Consider the following 19,043-nt stretch of genomic DNA (forward strand, 5'->3'; position numbering starts at 1 on the left):
TTAGACGATGCTCAACTAAAGCTGGAATAAACATCACTGTCCCATTAAAGACCAAATAGTCATTTTTCCCCTTTCACAGGGCCTTGGTTAGCAGAAAATGTTATCTTTTTTTTTTGTATTTATTATTATTATTTTTTTTTTATTATAAAATCAATTAATTAGAGATGCTTTTGATTATTAATTCAATTAAACCATTAAAATGGAAAGCAGAAAATTAATGGAAAACAGAATTTGGTAGCAATAAAAAAATAATTTGAGAAAAAAAAACTTAAATGTACTTCATTGAGCCTTAAAATTAAAATTTTTGTTAAATTAATCCAGTTAAAACAGAAAAGAAAATTCAGAAAAAATAAAACTGAATTTAGGAAAAAAAATAAAACAGATTTAATGGGCCCTACTTCTAGTCAGGACATAGTCTGACCTGCCAAGAACAGCAGAAATAGTACACGTCCAATGCCAAGGAGATGTGTTGCCCTCTGGGCAGCACTGAGAAGTGAGTCATGTGTTTGAGCTCAGGTGTGTCAGATCGAACTAAACTCTGGACATTTCCACTCCTCTGAACTGCTGATCAGCCTGGGGATGAATCAAGGGCAATCAGCAGCTTCAAAAGGGAGCTTATTACTGATGCCAGACCTGGAAGCTAAAGGATGGGTGCAGATAAATGAAAGAAGTAAACCAATGAAACAAAAACACACCAATCCCCTCTGTTCCAGTGTGAAACAGCTACATTATTAGGCTCATTAGAGAAAAAGATATTGCCAGAGGGACATCACAGGGATTCCCCCCTGTGTAACAGATGCAGCCCATAATAAGCACAGTTGACAGGCTAATAATAATGCACTGGGTGTAATTTAGTCTAATTCTCATTAGAAAGGAAGTAGAGGAGAACTCCCGTATCAACAAAACGGCAGTTATAGAGGACGCACACACATGAACGAAAACACACACGCACAGTAACTGTGGTCAAGACTCAAAATTAGCCTTCATTTTGGTTTAACATCAGGAGAGTAAGGCTCAAGCCCAGCCAACCAGACACACTAGAACTGAACCACTTTGCAGGTTTGATCTGATATCAGACTGAGGTACAGTGCTATTTACTCTCCTGCTAAGATGCAAATCCAGTTTATAGCTGGAAAAGCAAGATGATCAAAGAGCAGATGTTGCAAAGATCTGCTTCTGGCTGTGATTCATGATCTAATCAACACACCTGTTCCATCAACAGCACCATGAAGGCCTTAGGAAAAACAACTTTGGCTTCTACATGAATGCAATTAACCACAGCATATTCAGAAGTAGCACTAAAGACAGCTGGATAGAGTGGTGTACAATCCATGAAGATACCTGACCGATAAAAGAGATTTCATTAAGAAAGCTGTTTACTCTTAGTTAACTATATAGGGCCCTATGATTTCCGTGATATGGAAAACGCAAATGAAAATCTAGTCACGTAATTTACTGTATAAAGCGGAATGTCACAGAATTTGGCAAATTTTGAATGAATAAATCAAAAGTAGGTCAGTACACTTACATCAAAAGACGATATAGACTAGTGTTTGTGAATATTAAGCCACATAAATACTATTTAAATATGAATTCTGAAGGCTCAGACATGCGGTTTCATTTACTACACACATTCCAATAAAACATATTTCATATAGGGCCTTAAAAATATACACTGCTGTTCAAAAGTTTGGGATCATTTTAAAAATGGAGTGTCTTATGCTCATCAAGGCTGTATTTATTTGATCAGAAATACAGAAAAAAACAGTAATAGTGTAAAATATTATTGCAATTTCTGACATTATTTTTATTTTAAATATACTTTAAATTATAATTTATTTTTGTGACGCAGCACTGAATTTTCATCAGCCATTACTTGGTCTTCAATGTCACATGATCCTTCAGAAACCATTCTAATAATATGCTGACTTATTATCAGTGTTGAAACTTGTGCTGCTTAATATTTTTTTGGAACCTGTGATACTTTTTTTATTCCTTGATCAATAAAAAGTTCAAAAGAACAGCATTTATTCAAAATAAATATTTTCTAACAGTATAAGTCTATCACTTTTTATCCATTTAACACATCCTTGCTGAATAAAAGTATTAATTTATAAAAAAAAACGAAAAAAAATACTGACCCTAAACTTTTGAATAGTAGTGTATATTGTAACATAAAAATTATATTTTGAATAAACACTTATTTTTAACTTTTTATTTATTTATCAAAGAATCCTGAAAGGTCCACACAAAAAATTAAGCAGCACAAGTTTCGAACACTGATTATAAATCAGCATATTAGAATGATTTCTGAAGGATCATGTGACACTTAAGACTATAGTAATGATGCTGAAAACTGTTATTTAAAATTGCAATAATATTTCCCCTTTTTGTGTATTTTATCAAATAAATGCAGCCTTGATAAGCATAAGAAACTTCTTAAACAATAAAAATCTTACTGATCCCAAACTTTTGAACGGCACTGTATATGTATATATTTGTTAAACTTTGAATACATTTCTGGTAAATTGTGTACGTTTCATTATTTATATTAATTACACATTCTTTTTGATTAATATTTTTTATTTAACCATAAAAACACAGTCTAGAAAAATTGTAATGAAAAAAAAAACTGAACTTGGGGGATAAAACGGATTTCATAGGGCCCTATATATATAGTTGAAGATGATTGCAGATAGTTTAATTGAATGAAATGCATTTTCTATTGCATATTTTACATATTCTTGCATTACAGCATATTATGATTAAAAAATCTGTATAACTAAAGTAAATAAAACAAAACCGAACTCAAATTTACTGGTCACTGGTCTATTTCAACTAGTTCAACTAGTGATAAACCAGTGTTTATAGGCATATCTCTTCTTGCAGCGGGTGAACAGAAAAATTGCTTTGAAGGTAATGCCCCTCATCCAATTCATCAGCAGTCAGGGGATTAGAGCTGTTATATTACCAAAAAGCTTACGATCTTACGGCCAACGGGGGGATTAAACACTTCTCGTAAAATGAAGACAGGAGAAGCAAACCATCTGACAGGGCCATTATGACCCCCCCACCCCCACCCCTACACACACATAAACAGCACTAGCAAACATACTGCAGCCACTCTTAGCAGATGCGATACAACACGATGTAGCAACTACCAATGGGAAAGAGGACTGGATATAGGCTTGATACTGCCAGCTTGCATGCATCAGCACAGAGACTGCGACCTCCAGTGATTTAATCTCTGTCAGTGTGATCGGGCTTTATGGGAAAGAGGCTGATCATCAGATCAAGCTGAAGTCAGATGGAGCGTGTAAAACAATACAGAACGACATTCGTAAGAGTCTTGCATGGATGATTTGACATGATATGAGGCTTAAACTTAAATCAGACCACACTGTCCCATTTACACACACCTAACAGTCTAACCGTTGTACTGCCTGACTAATGAGGATGTAAAAACGTCTTTTTCTCCACTGACTCATTGCTAAATCCACCTTTACTTCATTTACACAAGTACTTTTGCCTAGTTTTGTAGTTTAGATCTGTTATCATCTGTAGTATGTAAATTAAGCTCCATCAGTAAGTTAGTATCAGGGATTTATGGAAGCCCGTTTCTGCCACTGAATATAAAATAAAAAGGTTGAAGGTTATTGTGACTTTTTCATCTCACAATTCTGCCTTCTTTTTCTCAGAATTGCTTGGAATAAACTTGCAATTGCAAGATATACATTCAGAATTGTAAGACAAAACTCATATAGTCGCAATTCTAAAAGTCAGAATTGTGTGACATAATCTGGCAATTGCCAGTTCTAAAGTCAGAATTGCGAGATATAAACTCTAAAATCTGCCTTTTTTCTCAGAATTGCATGATATACTCCACATTATGAGTTATATAGTCAGAATTGCGATATATATACAAACAATTCTGCCTTTTTTCCTCAGAATTGAGTAATATAAACTAGGGCTGCAACGATTCGTCGACGTTGTCGACAAAAATCGATAATAGAAATAGTCGACAATGAATTTCATTGTCGATGTTGTCGCCAGACAACCGAGTGAGGCATCTTTCTGCCGAGAGTCGCACATACGCAGCTTCTATGCTGAGCGATAACATACAGAAATGGCGGCGTCCAACGCAGCAGCTGCGCGTACCAAAACACGCCCGTTTCACACATACTCCGTCTGCAGTGCTTTTTTTTTTCCACACCCATGTTAACGGATTAGAACGTTCACAATGTACGGACTGCAAACGCGTTCTGTGTGAAAGCAAAACGAGTCTGTGCTTCTTCTGCACCGCATACGTAACGCACACGGACTGTAGACGCACTGCAGACTGATAGTATGTATGAAACAGGAGTAAAGTTTGGGAGCATTTTAGCCTGCTACGGCGAATTAAAATATTACCTGCATGGTTTGTAAAGCAGTCCTTGCGCATCACGGCAGCACCTCTGTGATGCACGAACATTTAAAGCGAAAGCACGTCGGACAGTTGAATGAAAGGGAGTTTGGCTGGCCTCGGTAAGATTTAAATAACATGGAAGCCTATACGTTTTGTTTTGGATATACAGTTTTGTTTACTGTTTTATTGCTGCTGATGGTTTACAGGAAGAAAATGTTAACTTGATTTTAATTTATTTTTTTCTTATAAAACAAATGTGCCTGTCCATTAAAAAAATTATAGAGTTTCATAATTTATGCATTTATGTCTGTACTGACCGAGCACTGTGCCTAATTGGTTTTAGACAGGGCATTTTTATTTACTTTTAGTATGAATTGGCCTATCAGCAGCAAAATATGCATTTTTTTATTGAAGTACCCCCTTCTTTCTTGTGTTTACTATAATTTTCCACATAATTAAAGCAATCTCATGCTAAATTTGAGAAAAATTGAATAATTATCCGATTAGTCGACTAATCGTTTCAATAGTCGGTGACTAGTCGACTATTAAAATAGTCGTTAGTTGCAGCCCTAATATAAACTCGCAATTGTGAGAATATAAACTGTCAAATCTGCCGTTTTTTCCTCAATATTGCGTGACAAACTCCCAATTGCTTATAAAGTCAGAATTGCGAGCTATAAACAAACAACTCTGCCTTTTTTCTCAGAAATGCATGATTTACTCCGAAAAGGCAGTTATAAAGTCAGAATTGCGTGATATAAACTTGCAAATGTGAGTTATATTCAGAATTACGAGACATAAACTCACAATTTCGAGAAATAGTCGCAATTTAGAGAAATAAAATCAGAATTAAGAAATGAACAAACAATTCTGCCTTTTTTCCTCAGAATTGCGTGATATAAACTCGCAATTGTGAGTTATAGTCAGAATTACGAGACATAAACTCACAATTTCGAGAAATAGTCGCAATTCTGAGAAATAAAATCGGAATTGAGATATAAACTCACAACTGTGAGTTATAAAGTCAGAATTGCGATATATAAACTAACAACTCTGCCTTTCTTTCTCAGAATTGCGTGATATAAACGATATAAACTTGCAATTGTGAGTTATAAAGTCAGGATTTCGAAATATAAACTGTCAAATCTGCTGTTTTTTCCTCAATATTGCGTGACAAACTCCCAATTGCTTATAAAGTCAGAATTGCGAGCTATAAACGAACAACTCTGCCTTTTTTCTCAGAAATGCGTGATTTACTCCGAAAAGGCAGTTATAAAGTCAGAATTGTGATTTATAAAAACAAACAACTATGCCTTTATTTGTCAGAATTGCGTGATATAAACTTGCAATTGTGAGTTATAAAGTCAGAATGCGAAATATGAACTGTCAAATCTGCATTTTTTCGTCAAAATTGCGTAATAAACTCCCATTTGCTTATAAAGTCAGAATTGCGAGCTATAAACTCAAATCTGCCTTTTTTTTCTCAGAATTGTGTGATTTACTCCCAAATGCGAGTTATAAAGTCAGAATTGCGATATATAAACTAACAACTCTGCCTTTTTTTCTCAAAATTGTGTGATATAAACTTGCAAATGTGAGTTATAAAGAAAAAATTGAAAAAATATAAACGGTCAAATCTGCCTTTCTTCCCTCAAAATTGCGTGATATAAACTCGCAATTGTGAGTTATAGTCAGAATTACGAGACATAAACTCACAATATCGAGAAATAGTCGCAACTCTGAGAAATAAAATCTGAATTAAGATATTAACTCACAACTGCAAGTTCTAAAGTCAAAATTGTGAGCTATAAACTCAAATCTGCCTTTTTTTCTCAGAAATGCATGATTTACTCCCAAAGGCGAGCTATACAGTCAGAATTGCAAAATATAAACTGTCAAATCTGCCTTTTTCCCTCAGAAATGCATGATTTACTCCCAAATAGGAGTTATAAAGTCTGAACTGCGATATATAAACTAACAAATTTTTCTAGGAATTGCGAGTTTCTATCTCACAATTGTGATTTTTTTTCCCCCTCTGAACTGCGAGTTTATTAGTCCCATTTTGAGGGGGCAGAACGACTTATATATTCTCAAAAAGAAGTCAGAAAGAAGTCAGAATTGCAAGTTTGTTGTCACTTTCTGAGAAATGTGAGATAAAAAGTTGCAATTACCTTTTTTATTTTTTATTTAGTAGTGGAAAAGGCTTCCATAGGGATTTTTACATTAAAACAAAAGACGTCATCAAAAGTCTTTTTTTTTTTTAATTAATACCTTTATTCAGGACACATTAAATTTAATCGGTTGCTAACTTCAGGTTTCTAAATAACAGTATTGGTTCTTGTTTCTTACCCAGCTCCAATCACCAGTGAACGTGTGACTGTGCCGTCATTGCGCTTTATGCCACAGTTTGGATCCTCTGCTCCAGTTCATTTAGAGATCTGTTTCATGAAATAGTCTGTCATACCTGAAACAGAGGAAACAGAAACAGTAAGGTATTGGTCCAGCTGAGCTGTGTGAACATAAAAATCACACTGAAATTTTAAAAAGCTGTTACAGAATTTTTCCTTGTATTCAAGAAACGTATAACCTGATCCATGGCAGAGTTCACTAAATACATTTTCTACAACCTGAGGACTAAGTCATCACTGTGTCCTTATCTCTTCTGAGGTGGTGGCCCAATTTCAGATATCATCTATTAACACCAGCTAAGCCTGTTTATTGGTTGCCCGTTTGCGTCGTGGAAGGCATATCCCATTCCTGGTAAACATCTGATTGCAAACAGCTTTCACAGGAGGACAAGTTATTCAAACCACAGATTAAACATACGATCAAATATCATCTGATGGTGTTGGAGGCGCTTTGAGGTGTTTGAATGTTTGGTCGAACGAATGGCAAAGGCAGCATTGTTGTAGGACGTTACGACGAGATCAACTCCAAGCTAATTAGGCAGTTATCCATAAATGAAATCTGTTTTGAGTGCAAATGAAACTGGCACAGCACATTTGGCCTAGGCGTTAAGTACACTTTCACGTCAAGGAACACTGACTTACAGGCTTTAAATAGACTATAAATGATGGAGAAGAAACAAATACATATTAGTAATTGCATTCATGATGAATTTACAGGCTTGTCGACAGCCCGGTCGTTAATGTAGTGACGATCCATCAGCCACAGTGTGTGGAGAGTGACTGCAACTCTTCACCCCACAATTAATCTTCACCATAACAGTCTTCCAGCACCCGAGGAGAGGCTTGTTAAATTAAAAACTGCAGTAAATCACACCGTAAAGAGCATATTGATCTTTTTTTATAAAATGGGAATATTGACGAAGCACTTAAATCAGATATTTGCTAGTTTATAACGTTCCGTCGGTATACAAGCCTCATTGACGAGGCTCCCATTCGTCACAATGTAACAATGTTATGCCGTATAAATAGAATAGGTATACCAGGAATGTTCAGATAGGTGTACATAATTTATGATGATTCAGCCAAGAAGGGCTTTAAAATGCAGCTTAAACAACACACATTTTCATGAATCCTTTCTGTAAAATTTATTTAATGCTTTTCACCGCACGTACTTAATAAAAAGTCACGGAGGCTGATCTTCAGGATGCCTGTCTGGGAGTCACAGCAGCAAAATCTCAGCATGTCAGTGCTAGTTAACACCTCATTTACGTGTGGCTGTCTGCGGGGCATTGTCGGCAGTTACTATTAAAAGCCTCATCTTTCATGCCTGCTTCTCACCCAAATCAGAGAAGCTCAAAGATGAAATTCCAGCAATTTACTAATTCCTTCAGGTCATACTCTCATGGACTAGAAAAGAAGAAGGGCTGCAGACAATAGAAGCGTGACATTAAACAGTCTTTTCAAATTACCCCAGTGGCCATCAAGTACCAATGAGAACTTTAGCAAAGCTCATCACGCTGGTTCACTTTTTCCCAAGCTACTGATAGTAATCGCTTAAAGGGTTACTCCACCCCAAAATTAAAATTTTGTCATTAATCACTTGCTCCCACGTCGTTCCAAACCCGTAAAAGCTTCATTCGTCTTCGGAAGACAATTTAAGATATTTCAAATGAAAACTGGGAGCTTTGTGACTGTCCCATTGACTGCCAAGTAAATAACACAGTCAAGGCCCAGAAAAATATGAAAGAGATCGTCAAAATAGTCCATCTGCCATTAGGGCTGCAACAACTAATCGATAAAATCGATTATTATCGATAATGAAATTCGTCGACAACGATTCTCATTATCGATTAATCGGGTCCGCCCACAGTGCACTTATAACACTTCAGAGAATCAGGTCAAATTACAGCACTGAATGACGCATTTCTATAGACAAAATGCATCTAAAAATAGTAGAGGAAACAGAATGAGATGCTCCAGGAGAGTTACGTGATCCAAGCTGCCCAAAACATGAGAATTCGTTATTTCAAACTTTAAGCTATAGCGTAATGGCTTGCCCTGTGAGGCGCTTTGACAGATCCGTTTGCATCCTCAGCATGAAAACTTTCAGTTTGCAGTCATATCCTTATCTGTAAATGTCACACATTCACACAAGCATTTCCATTTATGCATAAAGTCCGTCCTGACAGTCTGTGTTAAGTTTAAATCTTTACTGAATGAGCGTGTCAGACTGGAACACAGACAGGGAGACAATTACTACTCAGCGCAAAAACATTCATTGTGCTGAAACATCTGTCGTTGAATGTTAAATTTAGATTTTAAATACAACATGTAGTGCACATACCTATTTATGGAGGGTAGGAACTGTAGGGCAGATTTTTACCACCGCGGTGGCGCAGTGTTTTATATAAATGAGGCTCAAACATTATTAACAAACGTGCGTGTATATTTTAGCAATTCCGTCGGTGAACAAGCAGCCTACAAAACGCTAAAATAAATCAAAGAAATAGTACATTTAAGTAAGAAAGTAGCCTAAATAAGTGTTACATAGGCTATTAAACAAACATTCGTTCCAAAAAAATTCCTAACAACCTCGACAGCTCATCAGAATTACTGGCCCGAGTCCGACTGAAACCTGGCTTTTTTTCTCTTTCTCGTCCCCATTGCATAGCTGCTGTTTTTAATAGCAAAGTAATGACATTTATTTTCGTTTCTTTAGTTTATAAAGTTAATTTAGAAATAGATTTGGAACACGTTTTTTTTTTGTGAAATTCAAGTTTTTGTTTTTTAAAAGTAACGACCAGCGGCCAGCGGCAGACAGATCAATTTAGCCTTCTCAGGTCATCACGATTTAAATTAAAATGTCTAGATATAAAAAACTTAAAGCATATCACAATATTAGTTTATTCGTTTAAACAAGATAAATGTGTGCTAGGAGCATTTCCAATCGTTTGTGTGGAGAGTGAAAGCTTTGCAGGACATGAAGGTGTCAGCGCTATGTGAAACTTCATTTTTGCTCATAAAGGTAAGAGTAATAAATTGACTTTAAATTATTACTTCACTACTATAAAACGAAATAATTCAAATCGAAAACAAAAACAATTTTATTAGCTAGGCCTAATTCATAAAGATGCATTTAGGTATTAAAAGCGCGTCCAGTGAGCAGATGGCGAGTCAGGATCGTCAACTTCATCTTTGTGACACTGACTCAGAAAATACTAGTTTATTAATAAAAAATTTGAATACCTCCTTACCTTTTCCCTGGCAAATTCATGGTAATTGCTTTAGCTGGGACTTTGCGGCCAGCTTAAGCTTACTGCGTGCATCTGAACGCGGAACTCTGCTGAAGGCACTTGCGCTCGCTGAAGCTGCTGCTGTTAGCGGGACACTAAACACCACCACGGCAGAATAAATAGCAGAAACACTATTTTATGCTTGTTATAATGTGTTTTTCTTCAGATATTTGTCTTTTCTCTTTATTATGACAGGTGGTCTAATAAATTGTAAAGCACCGTGTTCTCATAGGATTCAGAATGTGGAATAGTGTGATTTTGACAAAAAAAAAATCAAAATTGGAATTAAGCCAACTAATCGATTAATCGAAAAAATAATTGGCCAACTAATTGATTATCAAAATAATCGTTAGTTGCAGCCCTATCTGCCATCAGTGGTTCAAACATAATTTTACGAAGCTATGAGAATACTTTTTGTAGAAAACAAAAATAATGACTATTCAACAATTCGTCTCCTCCACATCACCATAGCGCCATTTTGGAGAGTATCCGCTGGATGCAAACAGCGTACGCTGTTCTCTGTCAACTGCATTATTTACTTGGCAGTCAATGGAACAGTCACAAAGCTCTAGGTTTTCATCCAAAATATCTTAAATTGTGTTCTGAAGATTAACAAAGCTTTAAGGGTTTGGAACGACATTGGGGTAAGTGATTAATGACAAAATTTTCATTTTGGGGTGGAATAACCATTTAAATAGGACGCAGTGTTCAATAAGTGAACTGATCATTCTTCTGAGCTTGATCTTTACAGTGATGAGTTCATAAAACCAGTCTGAAAAATTGCTTTAGTTACTGGTGATACATCCGACAAGCCACACGTTCTCACACAGTGAAAAATACATTGTGGAGCAAAGAGGACACTGACAACACGGCAACAGACAGAGCAGGTTACTTCTTGTATGAAACAAAGTCTTGGTTTTCAAATTGTCATTTTTTAAGGATAACTATTGCCAAAATGCAACCTGGGCTGTTTTTTTTTTACTGTAAACGAGACAAACTTATATCTAAAAGCATAATTACGACAAACGAGCCGTTTTTGAGATTGACCGTGATTTTGTTTTGTGGTCAGTGGCCGGTGAATGGGAATACTAGGGGCATAACTTTGAGCGCATCAAAATCGATATTTTTACAACACTAAGAAGGCTCGACACACCATGAAACTTTGCTCGAAGTATCGCCTGGGTCTCTACACATGAACTCGAGCATTGAGAACATTGTGTACACAGAGTTTACTAAAAAGAAAGGTTTTGAACAACTCACTTACACTGTTTGGGTTTCCGCTCGCAGCGGACAAAACAACGAATTAGCCCTGCATTTATATGGAAAGACGGCTGCGAGCGGAAACCCAAACAGTGTAAGTGAGTGACACATTCAACCCACATTTTTGGGTTGAACTATTCCATACACAACTCTCACACAGTCCCCACTGTCTACATACATAAATAAATACCATTCATGTTTGCATCTAATGTTCTCTATACACCAAATAAGGATGTACTTTAGCTAAAAGCCCCAGAGGGTTAGTTAATGTTCAGAGCACATGCCATATGTCTGAGAGAAAGAGAGAGAGCGTAAGATAGAGGGAGAGAAAGAGAGAGAGATGCACTTCTCTTGTTAACGTGGCAGATCCTTCAGGACACTTCTCACACTGAAATGTGTGTATGAACTGTGGTCCTTCTAAACCCAGCTTCAATCACACGTCTCCACACACACTCTTATGAATAGAGGCAATTAAAAAGCTAATCGAATTAGTCTGAAACAAATCTCTAAAGAAGAGAGTGGAGTTTCAAAGGCTAAGGGGAGAGGAGGAGATTTTAAAGAAGAGTTGAGATGGTGGGGGCGGGGGAAAAAAGAATTTGAGGTTGAAGAGTTCACTCTCAACAATACACAACAGTAAAGCTGTTTCAATTTTCCTTTTGTACAGACAGAATAAACTAACACTAACACACTTTATGCTGCAATGTGTGGGTAATTTCCCAAACATAGCATTACAGACTCAATCAATGGCTCTCACACCCTTGGCAGACATAGAGAGGGAGAAATACACAGAATATCAAAACAACGCCCACACATGTCTACTCTACAAAAGCAACTATGATGTTCTTGAGAACAAGGACACATCCAGGAGTCCTTGTCGAGTACGTTCACAATGTGCAGAAGTGTGGAATCCATTAAGAGCGAGAGTAACGAGAGTCAGCACATGGCCACATTCACAGGAAATCATCTCACACTTCATCTCCCCAGCTCAGCGTTCGAGAGTAATGGAGGTTTCAGCTTCGTATGATAGAAAGAATGAAAGCGGGGAAGGTGGGAAAGCGGCAGAAAGAAGCCGACAGAGGAGCGGCGGATAAAATATGGCCAGTTATCAGATGTGCACTTGAAAGCACCCCATTCTTAACTTACTGCGGGCTGGCAGATTCAGTGCCTGTGAGGATGGATTGGACAAGAACATCTTAATATCAGATTCACAAGATTCTGGAAGCGCTCAGGCTTGTGTTCAAATAGAAAAACCGAACAAACCCTGCTGAAAGCAGTCGGAAGCAACCCCTCCTTGAAGATTGTGCTGAATTGCTTTATTTCATCTTGACCCATGTATACCACGGACAACACTGAGAGAGAGCCAAAACAACAGCAACAAAAGCAACATCAAGTGTCTCAAAAAGGAGAAAGACCTCTTTGTTTGACCCTGTGGACACATATCCAGGGCCCCAGCACTTTTTTGTGGCCCTATAAATGGTCCATGTGATCCTGCAGCCCCTCCTCCAGTCCGACCCTTTGCAGTGGAAATGCGACCCTCCACGTCACAGTGGATTATGGGAACAAAGAGAAGCTGGGAGTTTGAGTGTCGCAGTAGGGGAGATGTGTGGGGCCTGTCATAGTCTCTCAGGGATATGGTGCTCATCTGTAAAATTCCTATGGCTCTTGAAGAGGCTTTGCATACATTCTCCCAATATCTCTACACAGCCTCCTGGGATTCTCAGTCTCATCTCATAGTCCTACTCAGGGTCCAAAATAAACTTTTTGCCTCACATGCTAAGGTGGGTAACTTCCTGGGGCATTTCTTATGAGGAGGCAAGAGAAGCAGTGTCTCCTCAAAACTTCGTAGTACAAAAATAAAACAATGCCAACAATAGCAATAACAAAACATTATTACAAAACACAACATTAAAAAGTGTATAAACCACTCGTTTTTCTAAAGAAACCCTGTCCAACAGCGATTCCAGCAGGTAAAGTTACAATGCAATTCATTGACTGGCCACTAGAGACTGGCTCCAAAAGGCTCCAAAAATCCCATAAACTCCATGTTAAAATGCCCAACTTTTCACCAGAAATGAACATGTTTACAGCCTGGTATAAAAAGTGATTTTGGTCTATACAGCTAATTTTGCACCTCTTCGTCTGCCTCTTTGCCCATTTTCGATTATCCGGGAGTGGCCCGATTCCAAGATGGCAACGGCCTACTCCCGCCCACTATGGGCTTCAAAAACGCTCTTCAGAAACCTATGGGTGAAGTTACAGACACTAAGTCCATATTACAGTCTATAGGGCTGTCGCGGTTAAAGAATTTCCCTTGCGGTAATTTCGAGTGGCTCAGTAGCACGATATGCGGTATTACGGCCATATATATGTATATGTGTGTATATATATATATATATATATATGTAAACCGAAACAAAATCACGTTGAAACATAAAATGAAGTAAACAGTACTTACAGAGAAACCTATACATAGTAGCCAGAAAGAAATGCAAATTATAAAGAAAAATGTCAGATGTACTATGCTTTTGCATCTGAACTCTTCACATATATATAACAGTTAGCGCGAATCCTCGAATCTGACTGTACAAGAGAGTTTTTCTGTTAATATTTCACCTGCGTGTTCTAGACGAGCTGTCAGTCAGTGCAGTTTCATTGTTACGCCACAAGATGGAGGCAAGGGGCTGTTTTTGAGTGAGTCTTTAAACCGTTCATTCAACTACACGTTCAAAAACGCTTATTTATTCAAAGAGAGACGTAATGAAACACGCTGTTGAAATAATATGAACTTTAATCGCCACTTTTAAAGGCTCAGCTGACCAGCATCTACTGAGCCTCTGTACAAATCAGCATGATACACATTATGTTACCGTTACTAACTTATTACTAATTTAATATTCAGTACACATGCATTAAGAGTAAAGTGAGAAGGGCAAAACCTTAAAAAGAAAACACGCAAAAATTGCGGTTGCTGCATTCCTCTGCGGTTATGCTTGTCAATAGCGCGGTATTGCGATATTGCGGTTATCGCGACAGCCCTAACAGTCTATGGTTTTAACAGACCCTCTAAACCGTGCGGAGAGTTTGGTGGGGGGTAATTGACAATGAATGAGCAGAAATTCACGTGGGATGAGGCAATGCCTCTATCGCAATATAATTGGATATGACTGGTTATGTTTGGCTGTGATTGGTTCAAGCAATAAATCTCACCTCTTGTGTTTATGCGCATTCTGCATTTGCGAATCAGTCTGAGTTAACAATATAATGGCGTTAATGTGTAACTAATTTTAAAAAGTAAACAACTTACACATGTAGATAACTAATTTGTTACATCAAAATAAGTTTTAAAATGGCATGAAAACATAATGGGGCTCTTTTTTTTCTTGTTAATCAGTTCATTCTTTAGGAGAAATTTTTTATATTCCATATTGAAAAAAGTTTTGCGTGGAAATGACCGCACGCCCGATTTTTTGTCGTACATGCATTTCATAAATGAGTCCCAATCATCTTTTTATTGAGTACTCCCCAGTACCTGGGAGTCAATGGGACAGTGACAAGCCTCCTGGTTTTCATCCAAAATGTCTTAAATTGTGTTCCGAAGATAAACAAAGCTTTTATGGGTTTGGAACGACATGGGGTAAGTGATTAATGACAACATTTTCATTTTGGGGTGGAGTAACCCTTTAAAGTAAATCTGTGACCAATATTTACAGAGCTTTGACTGATGATCTAAAAAATTCAAAAACAGTTAAAAGTTAACTATTAAAAAAAATAGCTAACTATTAAAGTTAACTATTAAAAAAATATATGAGATGTTATTTTGGAATAATTGTAAAAGGCTTAAAAAAACTAACTTGATGAGATTCATACTTGGCTTATATATATAATATATATTGTATAAGTACATTTTATATATGTATATATATATATTGATTACATTGTTAATGTAAAAATATAAAATATAATTGTTTTTGAATTGTTGATAGCGTAGGTAATGTTTATTTAATCAAGAAAGTGTGACTGGGACATGAATTTACATTTCATTAAAAAAAAAAAACTTGAAGACTTTGCCTCCTCATTTCATAACACAACCGCACACTACTTGTAACTGGCTATGAAATGTTCTTACCAGGCATGAAACGGTTTATTTTTTAAATTCGCAAAGCATAAAACGGCATGTACAAGATCAATAAATGTTACCTTTTCAATGTCAGTGCAGCACTGGGTTGAAAGAGCAAGTACTGTTCTGCTAACTGGCCTGAAATGTTATTACACTGGCCTCAGGCCAGCGGGCCATCTTTACTGTTGAGCTCTATAATTAGACAGTTTGATCTGAATTGTCGCTTATATCAGAATGGGTCGAGTCTGTCACTCTTAAACCATGTAATGTTGCAGTTTCCAATAGCATTACCAGACAACTCAATTAAATAAATTCATGCTCACATTTGGCACTTGCCAAGTGTTAATTTTGGACCTTGGTCTTACTCACGCTCTTTCCATCTCTCCATATGAACAGTGATGGAAGATCCTCACTCTGAAAGGCCTGAGACACCTTAGCAGCTGCTTCATAAATGCTTCCCTGCCGAGTGTCTCTACCTAAAGATATCTCATGATTTCCAGCAGCTCTCTCTCTCTCATAACCTCCCCCTCTCTCTCTCATTCATCCATCGCTCTCTTTCTGCAAGGCTTTATGGTAGACGCTGTAACTTAGTTTCTCATAACGGTGATCTCTCTTTCCTCTCATCATCTAATCTCAGAGCCCTGTGAGAGTTAGGCGTTGTAAATTAGGAAGCTTCAAGTGAGAAAAAGAGTGGAATAGTAAGCAATGGAAATGTATTTTCCCTTTCATTTCTTGACATCTTTGCACTAATGCCACACAACCGAGTTCAGCTGAAGTACAAATCAATTCAAAGCAGAAGCTCTCCAATGCACATATTACAACAGACCTTTTCAGCAGCAGCACTGTGAACTGAAGACCTGAGGCGTTCTCCAAGTCCATCCAAATAACTGCCTTGAAGGAAGCTCTCTTGGAGTGAGTGCTCAAGTGCAGACATGGCTCTGAGGAAGCTTAAAGGATATTCACACCAAGAGCAAACGTGAATCATTGACAGCTTTTCACAAATCAACTATTTTTTATAAGCTTGTCATGGGTGTTGCTTTACCCATGGGCTCTTCTGGCCCTGAGGACTTTTAGAGAATAAACTTTCTGAAAGCACACTTTTTACTAGGGCTGGGTTTTGACATAAATTTCACGATTTACAAGCCAAATTTTCTCAAGGAAAAAAAAAAAATTCTCAACCAATGCCAGTTGGTACTACATTACTATAATATTGAGGGTAAAGTTAACTGATTTGCATACAAACACCTAAATTACACTCGTTGAATTTTTTTTTTAATAATATGGAGCATATATTTAGCAAAATCCTTCTCTCTAGACTTTTTCTAGCTGACTAACAAGTTTATGGTCACCGAATATGTTTTTTCTGAGGTAAATGTGATGTTATGTTTACAAGCTGTTACACTACCAGTCAAAAACGTTTTTAATATTTTTTTAAAAAGTCTCTTCTGCTCTGTTTGCATTTATTTGATTCAAAATACAGCAAAAACAGTACTATTGTGAAATATTTTTACTATTTAAAATAACTTTCTATTTGAATATATTTTAAAATGTAATTTATTCCTGTGATCAAAGGAGGGGGGTTAAAGAAATTAATACTTTTATTTAGCAAGGATGCTTTAAATTGATCAAAAGTGACAATAATGGCATTTATAATGTTACAAAAGATTTCTATTTCAGATAAATGCTGTTCTTCTGAACTTTTTATTTAAAGAAACCTGGAAAAAAATGTACTCTGCTGTTTTTAACAACAACAACAATAATAATAATAATAATAATAAATGTTTTTGGAGCAGCAAATCTCTTGATTCCTGAAGGATCATGTGACTGGAGTAATGATTCTAAAAAAAATGTTATTCCTTTGAAATCACAGAAAAAAAAATATTACAATAGAAAACAGTTATTTTAAATAGTAAAAATTTTACTGCTTTTGTTTAAATAGATGGATCAAAAGCAGACTCTGTGAGCAGAAGAGACTTATTTAAAAAAAACATTAAAAATCTTACTGTTCAAAAACTTTTGACTGGTGTATATTGACGTCTTTCCGCGGTTGAAACACTAATCGAGCAATTACATGGAATAGGATAAGAATTTTGGGAAGTTGTAGTCTTCTTTTTTTTTTAAGACCTCAATGTATTGTCACAAGCCGCAGGGTTTAATTTGGTTTTGTCTGTGTATGTTTTTTATACTTTTAAAATTTGGTGACCATTGACTGCCAATATATGACCGCCAGACTGCAATGGTTTGAGTTAAAACTCTTTGTTTGTGTTCTACTGAAGAAACAAAGTCACCTACATCTTGGATGCCCTGGGGGTAAGCTGATAAACATAAAATTTTCATTTTTGGGTGAACCATCCCTTTAAAGCAGAGGAGACACATTAAACAGCAGCAAAACAACATTTATTGTTTAAATACTGTACAAAAACAGACAGAATTTGTCGGCGCCGATAGCCTTGTGGGCAGCACGCCGACATACAGCGCCGTTGTGCTCCGGGCGTCCCGTGTTTGAATCAAAAAAAAAAAAAAAAAAAAACGGACAGAATTTGAAATCTGAGACTTTGTTTCAAATCAAAAACATCATAGCACAAAGCGTATTGCAATTTATTGGATGGGAGGTGCGCTACAATGTTCTATTCATTAACTGAAAACAGGAGAGACTAGATTAAAAATCAAGAAATCAATATTTTTTACCTAGCCCCATTTTTCACACTTGATTTTCTAAAATGAAAATTACCTACTTTCTAAATGCATCTAAAACATGTATTAAAGGTGGAACTCTAACAGATTATGTATAAATGTTTCCAAGGCTAATGTGACCTTTCTGTAACAAAAATAACTTAAAATATGTTCATAAAAATCAACCCCTGGTGCATAAAAGTGGCTAAAATTGAAGAAACATTTATAAACAATAAAACTCAAAATGGTTCATTCTAACCCGTACATCTGCAGAAAAACCTGCAGCAAATTCAAGCTCTGTATGAACTGGACTGTAAGGACAATCCAGATTGGTTCCATCAGAGTCACCAAAGCCCCCAAGCCCTGCAAATTAAAAAAAGAAAGAAGTTCCTTTTTAAGTCAAGGCTAGACGTGCTGCATTTCTCCTGATGCATAAACAGCCTCCAATCTTACACATTAAACAGCTGCAGTGAGAATGGGATTTCAAAGTTGTGCCTCAGGAGGATGCCTCAGCCTCCCTTCAAAACCAAGATAGGAATCATTCGAACAAAACAAACAGACGATCGGTCAGACGGCCGTGGGCTCGTGCCTGACTACGGGGGCATGTGTGCGATTATTCACTGATGACGAGTTCACATGGGCTAATGCTTCAGTGACGGCACCGAGCAGGCCCACTCGCAACCCACCAGCCCGAACGGAGTGTTACTCATGGCAGCCTTCTGCTGATTACAGAGATACAAGCCCGAAAACACACAAAGGCACAGGTGCATCTCGTGACCTCTGACCCTCGTGTCAGTCCTGAGAGCGGGAGCACGTCTTCCGACAGTCGGCGAAGAGATAAGCGCCGCATTCTCTGCACCTTGTTTGCTTATGAAAGGAACTTGCAT

At 37.0% G+C, this 19,043-nt stretch overlaps 1 protein-coding gene across 1 annotated transcript in view; it reads right to left on the reverse strand.

Annotated features, from left to right (window-relative positions):
• Window positions 1-19,043, reverse strand: part of glceb (glucuronic acid epimerase b) — a 69,361-nt gene that overhangs the window by 27,488 nt on the left and 22,830 nt on the right. Inside the window, exon 2 of the mRNA XM_073836152.1 lies at window positions 6,755-6,869. The gene's annotated coding sequence lies outside the window, so the exon portion shown is untranslated. The remainder of the gene's footprint in view (window positions 1-6,754; window positions 6,870-19,043) is intronic.

The sequence above is a fragment of the Garra rufa genome, chromosome 3 (genome assembly GCF_049309525.1).
Source record: "Garra rufa chromosome 3, GarRuf1.0, whole genome shotgun sequence".
In the NCBI taxonomy this organism is placed as follows: Eukaryota; Metazoa; Chordata; class Actinopteri; order Cypriniformes; family Cyprinidae; genus Garra; species Garra rufa.